The sequence below is a fragment of the Schistocerca serialis genome, chromosome 7 (genome assembly GCF_023864345.2).
Source record: "Schistocerca serialis cubense isolate TAMUIC-IGC-003099 chromosome 7, iqSchSeri2.2, whole genome shotgun sequence".
NCBI classification, from domain to species: Eukaryota; Metazoa; Arthropoda; class Insecta; order Orthoptera; family Acrididae; genus Schistocerca; species Schistocerca serialis.
Genome location: NC_064644.1, coordinates 581,067,862 through 581,087,634, shown reverse-complemented (window position 1 = coordinate 581,087,634; position 19,773 = coordinate 581,067,862). Strand labels below are relative to the sequence as shown.

Here is a 19,773-nt window from a genome sequence, read left to right as displayed (position 1 = left end):
ATTGACGATGGTGCTTTGAATCATAATCTTGCTTCCTTAGATCAAAGTATTTTCCGAAATTTGCTTTTGATGGGCGCTTATTGTTCTGTCTTCTCTCTCATCGTCCCACACAATTTACTCAAATTCTACCGGGTGGAAATTCTTTTGTCAGCAATCATTGGTCATCACCCTGCAGCGCGATCGACTCAGTTTCTAGTAAGTTTCGATCGACGGCAATACATTTTTTCCCATACGGATCACCTTATTCAAAGATTTTATCTTTGCACATTATTTCGACTTCCCACACATCACATCTTGCCGCACCAAACATTAAGTATACGTCAGGTGCTCAAGTAATGGTCCGTATTCAGTTTTCACCAAAGAGTTGTGAAGTACACTGCACAACACATCTGAAAGACCACTTATCGAAAGTCGCCCATTGAGATGCAAGATTTTCGAATTTGGATGCTGTGTGAAGGGGCGAAAGATTGGCACTCCGCGACGCTTCGGACGGCGAGTTGATAACACATGTGAAAAATATGGTCAGGATTCACAAATTCAAGTGACGTGTACATTCCGTTAATCATATCGCTTTGGCACCGAATTCCTCCAAAATTCTGCCCAACACCGCAGTGGGCATGTCACACGATGGGAAGACCATCAGAACCCTCTTTACGCTTATTTTAGCTCTTCCTTTGACACCTCTACAATGTATATTTCAACTCTTCTTTGACACCACTCCAATGGATGTAGAACCGCAACACCCAGAGCTGAAATCACGCGGTTTTCTTGTGGATGGCCGAGGAAAACATATCAGACTCACCGCCGCTCAGAATCGACTCGAAAAGCCATCGGAATGGAGCAAAAATGGCGTCGATGAAACCACCCCCTTCCACTGTGGCATTGATTTCCACACTTCGCATCTGAAAGCGACAGGTCTCTGAGTGATGAACAGCTGTTTCGCGGCCTCACGTATGCGATCACGGATGTGCAGCATTGACACGACCCCAAGTTCGGCAAAACCCTCATTCCATCCCATACATCGCTCTTTACCATTTTAAAAATATACCTGTAGGGAGACTTCGGCACCCGTTCAGCTAAGTAGCTCCCTGCTGCTGCCCTAGCGCCGGTTTTCTGGCGTACAGAATACAAGCGGTGTCGAGGGCGTTGCCTCCCCTAACGGGCTATGGGAACAGCAGAGCATCACTTCACCGAATGGGTATCAGACTCTAAGAACCGGTACATTTTTAATGTGGTCGAAAAAGGTGCGTGGATTGCAACGAGGGTGTTGCGAGACTGAGGGCCTTGGAGGGTTCCTCTGTTATTGTACTCACATGTCAGTGTAGCACCCTCCTGTGACCACTGCACGGATGGATACGAAAGAGGAGGGCAGATAAGGCATAAAAACCCTTTGATGTTTCGGATTTCGTTAGAATGTTGTCGAATGGCTTTGAATGGTACCTAGTTGCTGCACCATGCACACCAGGGCAAAGACTGCGATCTCACTTGAAAGTTCAGAATAAGTTGGAAAGGACAGCAGCCCATCGATGTTCTTACAGAGGGGATGAATTTTCCGACGGTTGTCAGCAGTGTCGACCATTGTCAAGAACTACTCCCTGTTGCTCACCACACAGTAACTTGTCGTTTCCAACTGCGAAATGTGTGGGAATCAACGTCCCAATGGAAGGGGTGGTTTCACTGACGTCCTTCATGCCACTTCCTGAGGCCTTTTCCTGTCGATTCTGAGCGGCGGTGCGCCTGAAACATTTTCCTTGGCCAAATATAAGAAAAATACGTTATTTAAACTCTGGAAGCGGCGGTTCTGACCTCCACTGCAGGCATCGAAAGAAGGGGTGAAATGTAAGAGGGAGAGTGACGACCTTCCCACTGTGAGACGCGTTCGCCATGGCTTTGAGCAGATTTGTGGTGAAACTTGGTGCCAATGTGACATCATTGGCCCTCCTTACACCTCACATGAACTTCAGAATTATGGCCTTTTTTCAGCATCTGTCGGTACTTTTCTGTTTGAAGCGACGTCGAGTTCGAGGGTGACGTCATAGGGTGCCACGCTCTTGCACCACTACAAACGAGTGTTTCAAGTACCTATCAGCCAAAAATAAAACTCTTGCGTCGCAATGGGCGACAATTATTGGTTTCGAAAAAGTGGTCCTTTAATTGTGTTGCGCAACAATAGCAAGAACCATAATGCTTAACTTTGTCGTTTTTCGAGGTAGCTACACCAAGGTCGATGAAACGGGCAGTTCTTTGTTAGGAAATGCAAGCAACTTACAAACAGTTCGCCGTCCAGTATTGCTTTTCCCAGAGCCTGTACCACCAAGTTCTCACATTCGATCATTTATTATTTCGCATGTGAACTACTCTAAGGCTATATGAATACTGCGATAATGGATGCTACAGTGGGCATTTCAGCCGATGGGCTATAGACATCTACAAAAGGGCAAGCCACAGAAGCTGGAGAGACAAACACAGGTAAAGTAAGGTAAACTACAAACGGATCTTGTGTAACAGAAGGAAATGATCGACGAAAGCTCAGGGGATACAGCAATATAAATTCCTTAGGAGTGAAATCATTAGGAAGAGCTTGTCAACAAAGACGAAATAGCTGCAGTAAAGATGTGAAGAATTCGAAAAGAAGTGATCGTCGGAAGAACAGTCTCAGCATATAGAAAAGCCAACACAACCTTCGGCGAAATAAAAAGCGAAGTTGTTAACATTAAGACTATAACGGGAATTCCACTGTTAAACGCAGAGGAGAAAGTGGGTAGGTGGAAAAGATACATGGAGGCGTCTGTGAAGGAAAGAACATGTCTGATATGGGGAAAATTTGGAGTCGATATGGGCGACAGATCCTTAATTACGGAAAATTTAAGAGAGTTTTGGGAGTCTTGGTATCAAATAAGGCACAAGAGATGAATAACATGCTATCGAAATCCTTAAAATCGTGGTGGAACGGTCAACTAACGACTAACCAAATGGTTGAAATGGCTCTGAGCACTATGGGACTTAACATCTGAGGTCATCAGTCCCCTATAATTAGAACTACTTAAACCTAACTAACCTAAGGACATCACATACATCCATGCCCGAGGCAGGATTCGAACCTGTGACCGTAGCGGTCGCGCGGTTCCAGACTGAAGCGCCTAGAACCGCTCCGCCACACCGGCCGGCCTAACGACTAACCCAAGTGGTTTATAGTATCTATTGCAGTGCAGACATAGTAACAGATTTTCGAAAAACTGTCATCCAGCAAGACAGCCCGGTCACCTAAGTGCAACAGTGATCGCACAGTCAGCTTAACGTCTCATGTATTTTAGTTGTTGACAAGAAAATGTAGAGCAGAATATAAAAGAAAATCTGAGAGCTGCTACATGATGAGCAAATTGGCTTTTGGAAAGCAAAGACACCTTTAATGTTGCTCTTGATAATGGAAGCTAGAAGTAAGAAAAAACAAGAAACGTTCATTGGATTTGTCGACCTGGAAGAATTAACCGAAAATTTAGAATGGAAAATTTTCTAAGTTCTGAAAGAAAAGGTAACAAGCAAGAGGGAAAGACGGATAATATATAATGTTTAGAAAACATTAACTTTAAGCTCCTCTTCCGTATGCATAATTTTGGGCCTGCTCGGAACTCAGCAAACTAATTAATTTCATATTGCGATATTGTTACTTTCATGTGATGCCGAAATGTTACAAATATAAGTCGCTTAAGTGGCTCTATAGAAATCCCATTTATTGTCTGTGCCGTGTGAAAAGCTATTTCCCACTAACGATACACAGCCTGTCGAATAGCTGTCTGGGAGATGAAGACGTGCCCAGTTGATTAGCTAATGCACTGAGAGGGCACCGCTTCTCTTATCTTGATACAGCCCTGAGCTGCACACTTAATTACACACTGTCTTATCTAAAATAAGATTGTGCCCTTTCGCGGCTTCGCCTGATAACTCAAGTCTGCTGATGAAATCGCAGCGGACCATACGGTAGAAACGAATACTGCCACCCTCCACTCCGAAAAAATACTGTAATGATTTACTTATTCCTATACCACTTTTGCACTTAATTTCTTAATGTCTGTGAGACGTCAGCATGCATTCAGTACTAGTTCGGGCTTGAATTAAAAAAAAGGGGGGGGGGGGGGAAGAAATCTATATCAGCTCCATCCTTCTCAGTCGGAAGCTATTCACGAAATCTCACAGACCACAGAGTACACATGCAACGTTCGCACCATAACACCGTAGCCACTGCTCATATTCCGCTGGAAACCCACATTACAGAAATGTTACTTTAAACAACACAAACACGAAGCGTAAACGTGACACGCAATATTTTTCAACAACATTAATGCAATTATGGCGACTCCTTTGAAAAATTCCGCATCACATAACCATAATGGCCATAGGAAGTCTTAGTTGTGACGCTTCAGTTACAGGTTGCTGGACAGCACGGACGAACTACAAGTAGTGTAAAATAAGTAATGCTAGAGGAGTAAATGAATGAAAAACCAAGGTAACTTCAGAGTAAAGACATATGGCAGTGTGTTAGCTGAAAGTTGCGGCAGAGCCATTTACTCTACATAAAAAAGCATTACTCTTTCGAATCAACGTAATTATCTTCCTACGCGACACATAAATTTGAAATTTGACTCAAAGATGCCTAATGTCTACTTTTGTAATAGTACAAAAATACGATACCCTGGAAGGTCATCCTCGGACTCGGCGATGCTTAAAACCGCGATGTGTCGACACACGCGAAAAACAGGCCGTAGTTCGGAAGAGTACGTGAGGTGTAATGTGAGTTAATGGTATCACAGAGACACCAAATATCAGCACAAACCTGCCCAAAGCCACACTGGACGTGTCACAAGGTGGCAAGATCGTCAAACCGCTTCTTAGCTACGTTGCACCCTTTCTTTTGCGATGGAGGTCTGAACCTGACATCCAGCTTTGAAATCGTGCCGCTTTTTATAGGTTTCCTTGGTTTTAGGTTGCCGATGAAAACATTTGAGACACACCGCTGCTCAGAATCGAGATGTTGCACATGGGGCGGCAGTGAGACCAGCCCTTCCGTTGTGGCGTTGATTCCACGCATTCCACCGTCGGAGGCGGTAGTCCGCAGGGCGTTGAGCAACTGGACAATATTCAACACAATATTATTCTGAGGACATCGTGTGGCTGAGACCCCATTGAACGTGATCTGACCCCCCTTGAAGCGTAGTGCGACCGCAGTTTTAGCTTTGGTATGCAGGGTAGAAGCACTAGGGACGATTCAAAACCATTCCACGAATTTTGAACGTAATCTGAAACAGCAAAGAGTGCTTATGCTTTCACACCCCTCGTGGTTCGCGTTCTTCTGGGGCGTGAGCACCGATGTTTCCAACGTTGAGTATCTGTGAATAAAACAGCAAAGGATCGCTCTCAGAACCACACATTCTGGCGATACCTTTCGTGCCACCCATACATTAAAAATGACTTGTCAGAGATTACGAAACCTGTGCTCTGGTACCACCTTAGGTGGGGCTGCCTGCCCTTAGGCGCCAGGTAGTAGTGTGGCAACACTCATCTGAATGCATGTTGAAGTCCCTAACAGGTACGTTTTTAATGTGCTCGACAAAGGTGTGTGGGTGGTACCAAGTGTGTTGCTGAACTAGAGGGTGCTAGAAGAACCCTTTGCTGTTTTATTCCGGCAATATCAGTGACCACCCCACAGGAAGGTGTGAAGCATTAAGGTCTTGCAAGCACAAACAACCTATGCAGCATAAAACATCGTTCATGTCTCGTCGAATGATTCTGAATGGTTCCTAGTGGTTCCAACCTGTATGACAGAGCTAAAATTGCAGAGGAGTCGTTCACGTTCAATGTGATTGCAGCCCACGATATCCCTAGAGTAAGGATGAATCATTCATAGGAGTCAACAGTGTCAAATGTTGTCAAGAACGTCACCCAATTGCTCACCGTACTACGAACTGCCGCTTGTGACAATGTAATGGGTGGGAATCAACGTCACAAAAGAGAAGGGGTGGTTTAATTGCCACCCTTTCTGTCCCCTTGAGACGGCTTTTTGTGTCGATTCTGACGGAGGGTGTGTATGGAAGGTTTTACTTGGCCACCCATAAGAAAACAGTGTGATTTGAACGCTGGGTGTCGCGATTCTGACCTGCATTGCAGAGGTGTCATGAAGTGTTGTCTTGTGGGTAAGAAGACGTGTGACGACCTTACCACCGTGTGACATGCCCACAAGTGCGTTGGGCAGGTCTGTGCTGAAAGTTGGTATCTATGTGACACCATTAATCACCTTACAGCTCGCACGGACTTCTGAACTGTGGCCTTTCTTTGCTTTTGGCGACACCGTGGAGTTTGGAGCGTCACTGAGCCCGAAGGTGACGTCACAGGGCGCCACACTTTTGTTCCATTACACAGAAAGATTGTTGGCACTCTTGAGTTTAATTTCAAACTTATGCGTCACAATAGGAGTCAATTACGGTGTTTAGAAAAATCATCCTTTTTTTTCTTAGCGTATATTACTGTACGACTAAAACACTCACCATGTCACACGTTCCATTTGCGTGTTGCCAATCTAGTGGTATTATTTCATACAATTATTGACTGAATAAAAAATTAACGCTGTCATATTCTACTCATTAACAAGCGTAATCTTTCGGTAAAGGTTTAACATACACTACTGGCCATTAAAATTGCTACACCAAGAATAAATGCAGATGATAAACGGGTATTCATTGGACAAATATATTATACTAGAACTGATATGTGATTACATATTCACGCAATTGGGTGCACAGATCCTGAGAAACCAGTACCCAGAACAGCCACCTCTGGCCGTAATAACAGCCTGATACGCCTAGGCATTGAGTCAAACAGAGCTTGGATGGCGTGTACAGGTACAGCTGTCCATGCAGCTTCAACACGGTACCACAGTTCATCAAGAGTAGTGACTGGCGTATTGTGACGAGCCAGTTGCTCGGCCACCATTGACCAAACGTTTTGAATTGGTGAGAGATCTGGAGAATGTGCTGGCCAGGGCAGCAGTCGAACATTTTCTGTATCCAGAAAGGCCCGTACAGGACCTGCAACATGCGGTCGTGCATTATCCTGCTGAATTGTAGGGTTTCGCAGGGATCGAATGAAGGGTAGAACCACGGGACGTAACACATCTGAAATGCAACGTCCACTGTTCAAAGTGCCGTCAATGCGAAGAAGAGGTGATCGAGACGTGTAACTAATGGCACCCCATACCATCGCACCAGGTGATACGCCAGTATGGCGATGACGAATACACGCTTCCAATGTGTATTCACCGCGATGTCGACAAACACGAACGCGACCATCATGATGGTCTAAACAGAACCTGGATTCATCCGAAAAAATGACGTTTTGCCATTCGTACACCTAGGTTCGTTGTAGAGTACCCCATCGCAGACGCTTCTGCCTGTGATGCAGCGTCAAGGGTAACCGCAGCCATGGTCTCCGAGCTGATAATCCATGCTGCTGCAAACGTCGTCGAACTGTTCGTGCAGATGGTTGTCGTCGGGCAAACGTCCCCATCTGTTGACTCAGTGATCGAGACGTGGCTGCTCGATCCGTTACACCCATGCGGATAAGATGCCTGTCATTTCGACTGCTAGTGATAGGAGGCCGTTGGGATCCAGCACGCCGTTCCGTATCACCCTCCTGAACCCACCGATTCCATATTCTGGTAACAATCATTGGATCTCGACCAACGCGAGCAGCAATGTCGCGTTACTATAAACCGCAATCGCGATAGGCTACAATCCGATCTTTAAAAAAGTCGGAAACGTGATGTTACGCCTTCTCCTCCTTACACGAGGCGTCACAACATCGTTTCACCAGGCAACGCCGGTCAACAGCTGTTTGTGTATGAGAAATGGGTTGGAAACTTTCCACATGTCAGCACGTAGTAGGTGTCGCCACCGGTGCCAACCTTGTGTGAATGCTCTGAAAAGCTAATCATTTGCATATCACATCATATTCTTCCTGTCGGTTAAATTTCGCGTCTGTAGCACGTCATGTTAAATTTCGCGTATGTAGCACGTCATCTTCGTGGTGTAGCAATTTTAATGGCCAGTAGTGTAATAAGACAGATATTAAAATTAGAGATTCTGCCTTTGTCTTGAGGCACAATATATTCATTCTTTAGTTGAGAAAGAGCGCATTTAGCGACTTTCAACAAACCTTATACATAATCTCAATCCTTTTTCTCGGCTTTCTCTCGCTGACATCCTCTACAGTATCATGGAAAGGAGAAAGCATATCGTTTTGCTCTTAATGCAGTAAAACTTAAGCGTTATATGTGACGTTATAATTTGTTACTTCTTTACTAAAAACTCCACTCGCAACTCGTCTGTGTGACACTGAATGTACCTGCCAAATTATATCATTTCATGAAGATGTAGTTCAGGAGATACGATCCCACAAACATTCAGATACTTGTATACACGGGAGTTCGAATCGTTAAAGATTGATAAATGGGAAAGTAGTGGTTTATATGCCATTGCTGACGAAAATTATTACCAAGATCCGCTGTAGAATCAGCAGTTATGCAGTAAATTTGGAGATGTCGGCAGGTGCGAGTTTCAGCAACCAGAAATTTGCTACATAACAATGGCTGAATTTAACAGTGTACCATCGGTGCTTGTCATAAAATCAAATAAGTACTTTTGCCGTTGAAATGAGATGCAAATGGTGTACCTTGTGGCCGGCTTCCACATGTGTGTGTGCCAGCTCGCTAGGTCTGCCGTCCCCCTAATTGCTACTCTTCATTACGGGTATGTTAATTGCGGTTTGGAATACTGCCCACTGTTTTGCCAAGAGCGGCTAGCTGGATCACGTCAGTGGGACTTTCGATTTGAACAGTACATACTACGGATGTCTTGAAGTAGTTTGCCATCAGCTGTTACGCCAGTGAATGTTTCAGCATAAGTCGCGTGAGAAATTGCCATTCATTTCTGATTTCTGCCTTTGGTCGCTTAAAATGTCCTCACATAACCTCAGAGTCCGTCGATGGCAGCTAATGTCACACTGACGTTGTGGTCGGTTAATTGAGGTTTAGTAGCTGTTTTGTATTCCTACGCAACCACGCTTGTGCAGAGACAAAGTGCGCAGTAATATATCAGCTTAGCACCTCGTAAATGCTACATAAATGCAGTACAAATTCTCGTTCATCTAATAAGTAAAACTCAGATAAAACGTGTCCGATAGTCCTGTTTCCCGTTATATTTATTCCCCACAAGACATGCAAGAAAGCCACGTTAACACGTAACAACGCCGTACGATAATCACGCTGTTTTCATCGCACTGTCCGCCTTCAAGGCATGAATCAGAAGTACTTGAGCGAAGTAGCAATTGCAAAATAGAGCCAGCTGTACTAAGCTTCCTGCTCTTACTCCAAAATTTGCAACTCGTGTTGCTCTGTTCCATTGCATCACATTATTGCTCTTTCACCTCGGTGCTTCTTTCCTTCCACAATGTTTCTAGCCGCGCCCGCTTGTTATCACTCCAACTCGTTCCTAGTACAATGGTACGTGCGATGGACACGATGTAAGATGAATCACAAGTTGTCACCTGTTTATTTCCATTGAAAAGATATCACCACGTGATTATGGTGAAGTGTAAGTTTACACTAATTATGTGCGATAGAATTTTTAACACGCGCCGCTTTTATATGGCTACTGCCGTTTAAGTTCATACAAAACCATTTTAAGAAACTTTTTTGGCATAAATCATTATATGTTCCTCAAAATCCTCATCTTTAAAATTCAAACATTTTTGCATGCTTTCGAACGTATTCTGTAAGTACTTTCCTCACATTGATAAAACAGAAGTAGTGTAGGTTCCTGCTGTTACCAATGTATACAAACGATTTAGAAGACTATTTGAGCAACCCTCACGGTGGTCATTTACCGTCTACTAAATTAATCAGAAGGCAACGGCCTTGCCGCAGTGGATACACCGGTTCCCGTGAGATCACCGAAGTTAAGCGCTGTCGGGCGTGGACGGCACTTGGATGGGTGACCATCCAGCCGCCATGTGCTGTTGCCATTTTTCGGGGTGCACTCAACCTCGTGATGCCAACTGAGGAGCTACTCGACCGAATAGTAGAGGCCCCGGTAAAAGAAAACCATCATAACGACCGGGAGAGCGGTGTGCTGACCACACAACCCTCCTATCCGCATCCTCATCTGAGGATGAAACGGCTGTCGGATGGTCCCGATTAGCCACTGGTGGCCTGAAGACGGAGTGCTTTAATTCAACTAAATACATTGGAATTACAGATACGAACAACTTAAATTGGAACGATCACAAAGAAGCCAATTCAGAGACTGGGTTTTATTGGCAGAACGCTTAGAAAAATCAACAAATCTACTAAAGAAACCGTCTACAGTGCGCTTCGTCATCGTCTTCTGGAGTAATGCTGCGCGGTACGAGATACTTACTGGATAAAATCGTCGGAAAATGTCGTAAGCGATCAGAGAAGGCCACCTCGCTCTGCATTACCACTAAACAGGGAGGGAGTGTTGCGGATTTGATAAGCGATTTGGAGTGGGATCTTTTCACGAAATGTCAATCACTAACTTCCTCTTGTGAATGCGACGGGTAGAAATTACCACCGAAATAAAACGGCGTTCGCACGGACAGATTTAAGTGCTTGCTTTCCCCTCGTGCTACTCGAGATAGGAACGATCGAGAGATAGTCTGAAAATAATTTGATGAACGTTCCGCCAATGACTTCAGTGTGAAATGTTGTGCAGTTATGCAGATGTAAATGATACCTCAAAAAAGAGGTTTCGGAAGGACTCAGCAGCCGCTAAAGGTGATTAAGACAGCTGTCTTCGCAGTTATTTTGCCTGGGAACAGAAAGACGTGATGCCATAAATCAACTGAACACTGACATCGAGACATCTCCGTTTTGTAATCTCTTATATAATCAACTGTTTTACGTGGTGTGAGGCAGCCGACAGTGTCGTGGTGTAAAAGGTAGCAAGTTTCCGATTATATTTTTTCAATGGCTTATAGCAAAGAATTTGTTGTTTCCATTCACCACTGACTGTTCTTCTATCATGTAAAACTGTGGTCGCAAAATTTCTAGTATAACCAAAGAAACAAGTGATAATTTTCTTGGAAATGCTTGTATTCAGTTCATCTTAGAGCACTTAGACATATGGTTCTACTTAGCGAACAGCGAGTACTAATATATTCAAATTTAATCTACTGCTACGATGGTGTATACGTATTTTGCGAAGAGCCATCCCGAGACTGTGCGCGCTACTTCTGGAAAGCTATCGGGTAGCCATTAATTGCGCTATTGAGAGACAGGTCGCACCTCCGTGTACTCAGCTACTAAATCAATTGCTGTCGAGCAATGCATTTAACGATTTCAAATAGGTAGCTTCGGTAACTGAATCATGGGTATTGGCTTTCAGAACATCACTAACACTACACTGCATGAAAAAGCGATTCAGTAATTACTAAATTAGAACCTAGGCCCATATGAATCCAGAGTTAATTCCATTCTTATTCAGTTTGCATTAGTCAGTCAGTGACTTTGAAATAATGTTTAATTCAGCACACGACAAAAGAAGCATCTAATAAAAGCTGGATACTGGCTTTAATTAGTTTGGTAAAACTTTAAGTTAGGGAAAAGGGGATCAAAAGCAATTAACATCGAAACATATTTGTTGTCTGAAACACAGCTACGATAGACACGCAGTGATTGTAAGATTGTATCAGTCAAGTGAAAATTACATGTAAGAACGCCTACTCGCTTGCCAACGGCTTTGCCGCAGTGGTAACACCGGTTCCCGTCAGATCACCGAAGTTAAGCGCTGTCGGGCTGGCCTAGCACTTGGATGGGTGAGGCAAACTGAGGAGTTTCTTGACTGAGAAATAGCGGCTCCGTCTCGTAAACTGACATAAGGCCTGGAGAGCGGTAAGCTGACCACATGCTCCTCCATATCCGTGTCTAGTGACGCCTGTTTGGTGAGGATGACACGGTGGCCGGTCGGCGCCATTGGGCCTTCCAAAGCATGTTCGGGCGGAGTTTAGTGTTTTTTTCTTTTTTTACCCCTGCTCTGATGATTTAGGATGGGCCTTCATGAATTATCAGAAAAGGCCTAACTCTCCTCCTTTTTAACCAGCCGATGCCGCTCGATAATCTCACTTCAATTATTGTGTCGAAACGCAGGCTGCGGATGGTGCATGTGGCTGTCACTGTAAGTCGCCAGGCAACACTCAGGCCGACTCTCAGTGTTGGAGTTTTGCATCCTTCCACATTCCAGAGAATAATGCCTGCTTTAAATCTAAAATTGAAGATATTTACGGAATATTTCGCCGATTCTTGGAGGAACACAGACTGAATAATTTCTTGAATACAAGGTATTACTCTTCCATAATTTTTACGAAGCCGAAAGCCTCTTCATAACGAACTATGAATTAAATACAGATACCAAAAAATGTTTTGCATCATCGCGGCTGCCGGAACTCTTGAAGACAGAAGTTGACTTTGTATATTGCATCACAGACGCATTCTCTCTCTGACTGTTCAGAGACGTCACCAAACCCGCCCAAAGATGTAAACAAACATGCATGAGTAACCCCAATTAGACGGAGGGAGTCCGATAGCCGAGAAGTTCCTGTGAGTCCTCCAGGAAGGACGTACACAGCTCATGTGGTCTGTAGTTCAACCATGCCTAGACGGTCAATACCACGGTTCGATCGCGTCAGGAAGGGCTGTCAAGATGGGAAGTGTCCAGGCGTCTCGGAATGAACCAGAGCGATGTTGTTTGGACATGGAGGAGATACAGAGAGACAGGAACTGTCGATGACATTTCTCGCTCAGGCCGCCCAAGGCCTACTACTGCACTGGATGACCGCTACCTATGGAGTATGGCTCGGATCCTGGCAGGGTCACCATATGAAACGTCCCCTTGGAAAAGTTTATGAATTACTGTGTTGGAAAACCTCTTACGTTATTTGCTTTTCAAACAGCTGAGCAAAACTGGACGTACTCAGACATTACTCTTTTTACTTGTTCTGATCAACACTAAACTGACACACAATATTTTTAGTGCAACACAACCTGACTTTCAACAATCCCTAAAAAAGAATGGCCCTGACTGACAATAACCCATAACTTTCATGAATCACTTACCACACAAAATTCTTCGTTACTCGAAGTACTGCAATACAGCGAGGGCCAATACTGCCAGCTAAACAAAAGATTCTAACTACTGAAGGTACTAACTACTGATAGGCGTAGTCAGCAAATGAAAGATTTTGCTAGAGAACAAACAATGTATTTACCTTAATAGTGTTCAAAAGACATAATATATATATCAGTTCATGACATCCAGTCTTACAAATTTACTCTCTCTGATGGACACACGTCCAGATCATCCGCTCTCAAAACTCCGCCGTCTCTCTTCCTACATCCACCACTGCTGGCGGCTCACCTCCAACTGCGCAGCGCTACGCGCTGTTAACAGCCAACTGCCCGACACTTCAATAGCAAATTCGAACAATGCAAACCAGCCCCAGACTGCACACAGCACAGTCGGTGAGTTTCATACAGAGCGCTGCGTGACGTTACCAACATAAAAACCTACACAGCCTACTTACACCCTACAGCAAGGCTCGAATAATGCTTTCCGTGCAGCGACAGGACGTCGTGTTACGACTAAAACTGTGCGAAGTAGGCTGCATGATGCGTCCATGGCCAGGTCTATCTTTGCAACCACGACACAATGCAGGGCGGTACAGATGGGCCCAACAACATGCCGAATGGACCGCTCAGGATTGGCGTCACGTTCTCTTCACCGATGAGCCTTCAACCAGAAAATCGTCGGAGACGTGTTTGGAGGCAACCCGGTCAGGATGAACGCCTTACACCCAGCAAGGCGAAGGTTCCCTGTGGCTTTATGTGCGCTGACGTGCGCCGCTGGTGGTCATGGACGGCGCCGTAACGGCTGTTCTATACGTGAATGCCATCCTCCGACCTATAGCGGAACCATATCGGCAGCATATTGGCGAGGTATTCGTCTTCATGACGTGAGTTCGCTCCTCCATCGTTCACATCTTGTGAATGAATTCCTTCAGGATAACGACAGCGCTCGACTAGAGTGGTCAGCATGTTCTTCAGACATGAACCCTATCCAAAATGCCTGGATAGATTGAAAAGGGCTGTTTATGGACAACGTGACTCACCAACCACTCAGAGGGATCTACGCCGAATCGCCGTTCAGTAGTGGTACAATCTGGGCCAACAGTGTCTTCATGAACTTGTGGATAGCATGCCACGACGAATACGGGCACGCACCAGTGCAAGAAGGCTTGCTACTGGGTATTGGAGGTACCTGTGTTCAAATGGTCAAATGTGTGTGAAATCTTATGGGACTTAACTGCTAAGGTCATCAGTCCCTAAGCTTACACACTACTTAACCTAAATTATCCTAAGGACAAACACACACACCCATGACCAAGGGAGGACTCGAACCTCCGCGGGGACAAGCCGCACAGTCCATGACTGCAGCGCCTAAGACCGCTCGGCTAATGCCACGCGTCGGTACCTGTGTGTACAGTAGTCTGGACCACCACCTCTGAAGGTCTCGCTGTATGGTGGTACAACATGTAATGTGTGGTTTTCATGAGCAATAAAATGGGCGGAAATGATGTTTATGTTGATCTCTACTCCTATTTTCTGTACAGGTTCCGGAACCCTCGGAACCAAGGAGATGCAAAACTTTTTTTGATGTGTGTATTAGAGTGGAACATTAGCACTTTGCATTCATGATATTAACCTAGAATTGAAGGTTAACGCCCTTAGTAATCGACGACTCTGTAGTGTTCTGAGCTTGAGAGAGAGAAGAAGTGTGTGGAAACGGTGTCTCCTATACCATCTGTCGAGATCGCACCAAAAATTTCTTTCACCAATGAAATAATTCTCCACAACACTGGACAAGGTGTAATTGAGAAGTTGCTGTTATTATTCCACCAAAGAACTGTGTAAAAGGCGCCTGTGCGCTGAGAACATTCTGGGCCGCGAATTTATGTTACTGATTCTATTCTTTGCCCACCAATGTGCGGTGCTCCCATGCTCAAATTTCAGAACATCTCAGTCTCAACAGTAATTTTAATAATGTGGCGTAATATCGTTTCTTGCTCGTTTGTGGAAAACTCCTTCATCCCACGAGGGCTTGGCGTCAGATGGACAGAACATGCTTTTACCCCGCTGGCGAAAACGCACATGAAAGAAAACTAAATAACTGGACTTTCTTTGCATCCTGTATGGAAGTAAAAATCTGTTTAAATGGTTTCTCAAACCAACCAGTACTTCGGGAAGTCGAGAAGTCGCTGGACTGTGCACAATATCAACTGCAGAGCGCTTCGACGCACCCATACCTACTTGTAAAAGTGCCGATTTATTTACTAGGGTGTCATCGTTGTGCTCTACATTCCTACAGCTCATTAGGCCGCCGAACAGAATAATAAGGCACAAAACAATTACCGGCATTGGCTGCAAGCGGGCATTGATTGAAACTAATGGGAAGAGGTGAAAATTTGTGCCGGGCAGAGATTCGAAAGTAGATCTGCAGGTTACTAGGCGGATTCTCTTGCCACTAAGCGATCCGGACAGTGGTCATTGCAACATCACAGAATACTCTAGCACGCCTCCCGTCAGATCCAGATCCTCAACGTACACACATACTACTAATGTAGTGCCCCCTGACCACTGTCCTCCTTCCTCTTGGTATTTCACAGATTTCATTAAGAGTATATATATATATATATATATATATATATATATATATATATATATGACCCGTGAACCCACGCCTCTAGTAAATAAATCGCCAATTTCACAAGCAGACTCATGTGCGTCGAAGCGCTCAGCAGTTGGTATTGTATTACCACATTTGCATACAGTAATAAGGGTCGGCAGCTTAGGTGAATCATACGGTCACGGCTATTACACCTCCCTTTGTCGGCGGCGTCTCACAAATGTACCTACGACCATAGGGAGTATCACAGTGGTAATCTATCGTCCCACTGGGTCTAACTGTTGGCTTTCCAGACCTCAGATCGCAAACATAATCTAATATTAGACAGGCGCAGATTCCCAGTCGTAATAGGTAAGGTTAATAAATAGAAAAAGAAGGCTTGACACTGACAGTCAAAGATATCATTGCTGTAATTAGCATCAAAATCAAATTGATTGGTAGAAACATGAATCATATGGTGGTTAATTGAATTAGTATGATAAAAATTAGATGTGTCAAGTCGTGCAATTTTATCATTTGCTGTTACCAAACGACAAGAGCGTGTTTCTGAGCTTTGATGAAAATGTTCCGAATCCATCAGGAATAAGTCTTTCGCTATTAAATTTTGACGCCAAAATAATGTTCTTGAATGTTCGGTACGACAAAGGATGACCTATTTTCGTGCTCAGTGACGTGCCGATACTATTCAATTATATATGGTGCCTGAAAAGTTCGGTGAATGGTCTCAGAAAATAAAGGAAACAAGAGTTATAAAGTTATTGGGAACTGTCAGCTTCTTGTGGAATCACTCGAAGCACCGGAGTCACGTATGGTTGTCGCATATCTGCTATGTCTACGAATGTTTGTGAACATTATTGCTTTCGCTGTCTGCTTACCTTCAAGTCTTCTGATCTCATTCTCAAAGACCGCCGCCGATCATCATCATGCATCCATCGCACTCTTGTCCTTGCTTAATGGATCATAAAATTAGGGAAAACGGCGACAGAGCCCCATGGAATGTTATTGTAATGCACGGTGTTGAAGAAATGAGTTCATGGGGCTTAAACGCTTTAGAGACGGAAAAGACGGTGTCGATGATGAGGTGCGTTCGGGTAAGGACGCACAATCCGAGACAACATCGAGCGTGTGCGACGGACGCTGGTGGATGAGCAGGCTCTGAATGTGGCACTGATGGGGAAAGATATCGTCCGTGCTCTTTGAAAGGAAACATCCCGGCATTTGCCTCGAGAATCGGAAATCCTAATACTCCATGCCCGAATGTGGATTTGAACCGTTGTCCTCCCGAATGCGAGTCGAGTGTGCTCATCTCCGCAGCACATAGCTCGGCAAAGGCTCCCGAGGATGACACAGTGTTTCGCTTATGCAGGTGCAATAACAGCGTCTGGAACCTTGGAAAGAGGACCGCAATGACGTACGCACGAGAAGGTGGGCCCACCACCGATCCGAATGACTTACTGCGGCGCGACGGCCGCAACAGGTTTGAGACTGTCGCTCCCGCCTCCGTACAAGCGCTATTCATTCCTCTTGGCTCCCGCTCGATTTCCAAAGCACGCCGCCATGCCCTACTAACGTAATGCACTGATAGAAAAAATTCGCAACGCCAAAATAAAAAAAAAAAAACGTAGGAACACATTTGTCAAGGAAACATGTTAAAGTACTTAATGTTGCAAGATCACAGGTTAACGTAAGAGCGAGATAAGCTAATGCAAATATGAAACGCTCGTACAGTATTAACCGTTGAAATCGTCAGTATGTGGACTGCAAGCATGAAAACTTGGCAATTATTGTATTTTACAGGTGCCGGATGTCTGTTTGGCTGTTGGTCCGTCAACACAAGGGCGGCTAACGCTGTTTGTGGATGACTCTGGATTTGTCGTCCGATGATATCCCATATGGGCACGATTGGAGACCGATCTGGCATTGAACAGGGCAAAGCAACGTGTTGGCACTATGTAGAGTGTGTTGTGTTACAACAGTGGTATGTGGGAGAGCGTTATCCTGTTGGAAAACACTCCCTGGAATGCTTCTGATGAATCGCAGCACAACAGGTCGAATTACCAGATTACGGTACAGTTTTGCAGTCAGGGTGCGGGAGGTAACTTCATGTGTGGTCCTAATGTCATCCACGCAAGAGCATAACTACTGGTGCAGATCCAGAATGTCTAGCATGCAGACAGGTTGGTTGCCGGCCTAACCAAAGCACAGGCCACTGGCACCGACACAGAATCACCTTTCATCAGAAAACACAATGGACATCCATCCTGCCATGCAATGGGCTCTCTCTTGACACCACTGAATTCGCAGATGGTGGTGGTTTGGGTCAGAGGAATGCACGCGATGGGGTGTCTGGCTCGGAGCTGTCCTTGAAGTAACCGATTTGCAACTGTCCTTTGCGCCGCTGTGATGCCGACTGGTGCTGAAGTTGCTGTTGCAGATGCAACACGTTGCGCGAGAGCCATGCGCCAAAAACAGAGCTCTTTCACGTCGCTAGTGTGACACGTCTGCAATTCGAGTGGTAATAGATCTGGGTAGACATCATCTTTCATGCGCAGAAATACGCCTACCAACTTCCGTTCATGTCGCACTGCTCTCCTTAGTGTTGCGATTTTTTCCGTAAGTGCATTTCAGCGAGGAAAATGCATACTTGGAAGATATCAGACCCCTGCAACTGATCCCAAGGGAAAACTTGGCCCATGTTTTCGACGGTACCTGGTTATGACCAACTGAATATACAGCTTTTGAACTTCGCGGGCACACAATGTTTCTCACTCACTCCGCCTCACTGCAGTCAGTGAGTGCCTGGAGCGCGAAGCACTGTACAGCAGGGTTACAGCCAGCGCCCTCATATTCGCGGGATGTTGACGGCAAGGATGACAAGGGGGGGGGGGGGGGGGGAGGGAGGCGTTACTTGAAATATTTTTCGAGAACACGCTGTTTCACATGAAAAGAGTGTCTAATAATTCAACCTCACGAACATGTATGCTCAATATTACTTATACGTATATACTAGCTGAGCACTTTGTGTTGTCATGAACTGTTCTAGGCAAATCCGATGGGTGAAAAAACCGAACGAAGGACCCATCGGGCACCTTTTCTTGTGCCACTTACATGCAGTTACCACTGTTAGCGCCGGCGTGATAGCCACGCGATCTGAGGCGTCTTGACACGTTTCGCGGTGCTCCCTCCGTCGGATGTACGAGTCCTCCCTCGGGCATGGGGGTGTATGTTATCTTTAGCGTAAGTTAGATTAAGTAGTGTGGAAGCCCAGTGACCGATGGCCTGAGCAGTGTGATCCCATAGGAACTTAGAACTTACTACATATTTCCAATTTTCCTACTGCTCCTTTATCACTCTGTTCCTCTCTCCATCTGCTCTTCTCTATCCGTCTGCTCCTCGCCACTCTAGTTCCAACGCCTCCTCCAGCCTCTTTGTGAAACTCCTCCTGCCCTCTCTCTGTCCATCTCCTCCTCGCCATCTGCTCACCTTTCCTTTCTATATTCATCTCCTCCTTAGCCCTCTCTCTCTTCATCTCCCTATTCTCTGACATTTCTTCCTATCCTTCTGTCTTTTCATCTCCTCTTCCCCCATCTCCCCACCAACTTTCCCAACTGTCCATCTCCCGCTCTTTTGTTTCTCTGTCCATCTCCTCCTTCCCTCTCACTATATTTTGTTGTTGCCGGGGTCTTCAGTACGAAGACTGCTTTGACACAGTTCTGCATGCAGCTCTGCCCTATGAAAACCTCTTCGTCTCCATCTCCGACTTTTACCCCCCACGTTTCCCTCCAGTACTAGAAAACCACCATCAATAGCGTGCAGTAAGAATCTACTGTCATCGCTGAAGTGATCCTGACGGCACCAGTTGAGCCGTGCGTGTCGATGGTATGGCGTGAATGGAAGATGGGCTGGAGACGTGCGTACCTGTAGTGCAGTTCGTATTTACACGTCTGGGCTAACAAACCCTCTAAAC

At 45.3% G+C, this 19,773-nt stretch overlaps 1 protein-coding gene and 1 pseudogene across 1 annotated transcript in view; both read left to right on the top strand.

The window, feature by feature from the left end:
- LOC126413265 (zinc finger protein 358-like) overlaps positions 1-19,773 on the top strand; it is a 526,926-nt gene that overhangs the window by 128,748 nt on the left and 378,405 nt on the right. The window lies entirely within an intron of this gene.
- On the top strand, positions 9,955-10,071 carry LOC126413423 (5S ribosomal RNA; annotated as a pseudogene).